Genomic DNA, 4,527 nt, shown 5'->3' with positions numbered 1-4,527 from the left:
CCGCATTGATCGTCTTTAGAAATATTAGAAACTTGCCTACGGCCTCGTCAAAATCCGCAGTATTCATGGTATTTTGCTCATGTAGGCTTTTGAAGGTAGCAGGATTATTAATAGTCAAAATTGATGAGTCTGACAAGTATAAGTAGGGGGATGAAAAATAACGGCTGTTTCTAAACGTTAAAAAAAAATTAATTTTTCATTCCAATCTCTGTATCTTTAAAACTACCAACAACTCTATAAAACATAAGAAATTATTATTTAAAATAGAGTAAATATACTATAAGATGAGTCCTGATAGAGCTATTTACATTCAACTGTTTCCGAGATATAGCTTTTTAAATTGCAACATTTCATAAAAAATGCATTGGAAAATCAATAATTAGTGAATTTATTTTGAGAAAGATGTCTATTAGCACTAAAATTAAATCTATTTTAATCTTTAAATTAAATAACTGCCTTTTTTCTCCACTTGGGCTCTTGTACTAAGTATGTTTCTTTTGTTAACTACTTTTTATTTTTCTGTCTCTTTACTTATTCTTTATCCCTCACTCACTTTATTAGCTATGTTAATTACATCTAATAACTGTTATTAGTATGTATTACTTACTACTCTAAGTTTATATATCTTTATATCTAGTAGTTATTCTGCTTAAATGATTAATTAATCAAATATACGTTTTTGTTTATATTTTTTATGTTACTGCAATTTCAAATAATTTCCAATTTGTCCATATAATTGTTTAGTTGATTTTCATATCTATATTATTTTCTACTTGCATTTTTAATTTTAATATTATTATATTCTCTGTGTATTATTGTATACATTTTCAGTTCTTCTGAGTTTCTCTTGAATTCTAAACAAGGCTTCTTCACATGGTTTTCACTGACTCCATATTTTATTTTTATTCTTGATTAATTACTAGCACCATTTTTCTTTGTGATATGTATTTGTATGCTTAGGTGAAAATACTTTCAATGGATTTTTTTTTTACGAAACCATCTTCATTTATTCCGGCTTCAGGTTTTCTGATCCCATATTATGTTTCAATAATGTCCTTTTTTTACTAATATTCACCTAAACATTAAAATATATATATTGGGTTGTAAAATAAGTTCGTAGCGTGTTCCAATGACCTAATTTAATCCTATCTGAGTTTATAAAATCATTTTCACTAGGTTAATAATGTTTACCCCACCCATCCTATTCACCAAACCTTGCCCCAAAATATTTTCACATATTTCGGGCTCTTCAAAACTCTCCTAACGGGAAACACTTTAATTCGCCGAAGGACTGCAAAACACACATAGAGGGTTTATTGTGCGAATATCTGAGCATTCCTGAGAGGACAGAATTTAAAAATTATCTGGAAGATGGCAACACATAATAGATCAAATTGGTTCATATATAATGGATTAAAAATATTTACAAGAATCTGAAATTTTTATTGAAATTACCAGTAAAAAACGCTACGAACTTATTTTATAACCCAATAATAAAAAAACTTTCTAGTCATAATCAAGAAAAAATATATAGAGGCAGGTGAAAACCACATGAATAATGAGTTTTGCTAAAACGAAGAACTGTTTTTAAGTACAAGAAATACTCACAAAGCAACATTTTTATTATTAAATAAAAATTGCAACGCTTTATTCTTTTAACCAATGAGGTTTAAAACGTTTAAAAGATGTTCATATTGAAAACGACTAGTCAATTCTTTTAACGGTAAAAAAGATTTGCTGAGATGACAATTGGTAAAAGGAATCTAAGACTAGTGTTGTGGTTTTCATATTTCAAATACCCGTTAAGTCATAATATTTCAAATTTATTACTCATTAAATAAGCAGTTCTTTGATAACTTCTTTATTCCTGGTTTCACCTGTGAATATCTCTAATACGTTCAATATCGTGCGGTTGTGTTCAAGATTGGAAATTTCCCTCGTCTTCTTCAAAATAAAGAAAATATTATAGATGAAAACTGACTGATACAGGAATCTTTACAAATTAAGGAACGAAGGATGTTTTTATTTATGATTTTTAGCGCCCTCTTTACATATTCACCAACATCTCTTTAACTTCTATAATTTATGAAGTTTTGATTTGAGTTTGACAGTTTTTTGTTTTGCCCCTATCGGGTCATTGTAATATACTGGAAGGGGGTTTCCCCCAGATATACCTTCTATTCTAACCAAAAGGGGAGGGTTAAGTTTTCTTTCTGTGCGACCTCCAAGAAATAAAAATCAACTTCCCGGAGTAAAATTCATCGTGGAGTATTTGACATGAAAAGCTGGTCAAACTATTTATCGTTCTTTGTATGCCCTGAATTAATTTTAATTGCATTTATTATAAATATAGTCTTATTTAATGAAGTTTTCAGAACTTAAATGCTTAAAATATTTTTCTAAGTAAACCACAATGGTTCCTATTCATCCCTCTATTCTCAGTCCGCTTGTGTTCCTCAAGGTAGTATCCTTGGTCCCATCCTCTACACCGTCAATACAGCTGACATTCCAACCGTATACCGATGACACATGTGTGCTCGCTGTTAATGATAACCCATTAATTGTATCCCAAAATCTCCAATCCCATATCACAATCTTTGAAGATTGGTGTCGTAATTGAAGGATTAAGATAAATTCCAACAAATCCCATCAAATCACTTTTACCCTTCGTCGTAAACCTACTGACTACCCTACAGTTTCATATAACGATGTTACCCTTACCCCTGTCGAACAGATCCGCTTTATTGGACTACATTTGGACAAGCGATTAACCTGGAATCTTCACACCAACTGAAAAGACAGGAAACTGCACGTCGATTTCGACTATTACAACACTTGCTAGACAAACGGTCTAAACTTCCAATACATTACAAAAGACTGATCTACATGACTATAATAAGGCCAATCTGGACGTATGGAGTTGAGCTTTGGGGCTCCATTAAACCTTCGAATTCCTCTCGTATTCAATCCTTACAATCCAAAATCCTTCGTAAAATCCTCAATGCTCCTTACTTTGTCACAAATAAAATCATACATAAAAACCAAAAAATTCCAGTTTTCTCTTTTATAATATAACGTGTGACTTCAAAATACAAATATAGGAATTTAAAAATATGGGTCCTCCAGATTAGAGATGAGGCCCTCCAAATTATTGTCTGAACAGGTTTGGGTAAAAAACAACAAGCTAGTTAAGATAATTAATTTATCAAATATATAAAAAAGTGATAACCAATAAAAACGAAAAATTGAACATTTAAAAGTCGTACTTTCAATACCGATCTAAAACAAGTATTTAATAGAAAACTATGAGTGGAATAACATCATGATACTAAAAAGTTTAAATATTTTTATTAAAGTTACTGCTACTGTTGGTATCTACGCTAGTTTAGAATTATGGATAGATTAGCAAACTTTATTCTCTTGTACCGCATTTTCGGCATACTGGGTTTAAATTAATATACTATCATTATACAGATATTAATCCATGAGAACATTCTTGAAGCTTCTTCCTTCTCAATTAGTTAACTATGTGGCCCGTAACAGAGAATGCAGATAGTTAAGGAGCCGAAAACAAGTAACGGTTCAATAATTTTGTTAATTATTGAAATGAATTCAATTCTTTTACGTTTATTCCAAAATATTTCAGCTTAATCTTCCGACAGTTGTACAAAATTATTTTTTTTTTTAGGATTGATTTACTATTAATCCGAACAACTAAACATGCTCACTTCATAGATACAATTGATTAGATAAAAAAAATAATAATAAAAGGTTCCCAAATCTTAGACGTTTGCAGAGGAATAAGTCGGAAAATGAGCCTTATGCGACCCATCCTCACTCCTGAGGCATGAAGTGCATTTAAGTCTAAAGTCTCCTCATGTCATATATCAGCAATGATAATTAATAAAACATTAATGACAATAAATTCTTACTGTTTGAGAACCACCGTATTAGATTTTACATGCTGAGTGCAACATCCAAGTTTTTACGTTGTTTAGCCTCTCAAATTCTTTAGCAGCTTCATCTTTCTTCAGAGCAAACATTCTACACAAAACTCTAATTCCCAAAAAGTTCTGGAGTTCTACTTCTTGTAAGTTTTTGCATCTACAAAGAAATTGTAAATTACTGGAGACCTCTAAGCAATAGTCTTGTAAAGTTTAACTTGGATATTTAGAAAATAAGTAAAAAGTTCTTGATTTTGGAAGGATAATTTTTTTCCTGTCTATATCTCGCGTTCACATTATAAAACTCCTTTTAATGTTATCTAAATCCAACCTAACTAAAACTGTTGAAAAACTGAATTTTCACCCTTCCATCCCATACATATAAATATATTTTAGATTGTATGCCTTTATATAGGAGAAAAAATAGTTTAAAATAAATAAAAATTTCTGTTTTCTCTCTTACACTTTTCAGTCTATATTAATTAAATTAAATCTGTACCGCCACAACCCATGAAGGGTCAGGGGTTCAGTATTTTGTAAGGGAATACTGTTAATAGACCTATGGTTGTGCAAGGAGGTGATT

The sequence above is a fragment of the Halyomorpha halys genome, unplaced genomic scaffold (assembly GCF_000696795.3).
Source record: "Halyomorpha halys isolate HHAL.00 unplaced genomic scaffold, Hhal_1.1 Scaffold573.1, whole genome shotgun sequence".
Classification (NCBI taxonomy): domain Eukaryota; kingdom Metazoa; phylum Arthropoda; class Insecta; order Hemiptera; family Pentatomidae; genus Halyomorpha; species Halyomorpha halys.
This window is presented reverse-complemented; position numbering follows the sequence as displayed.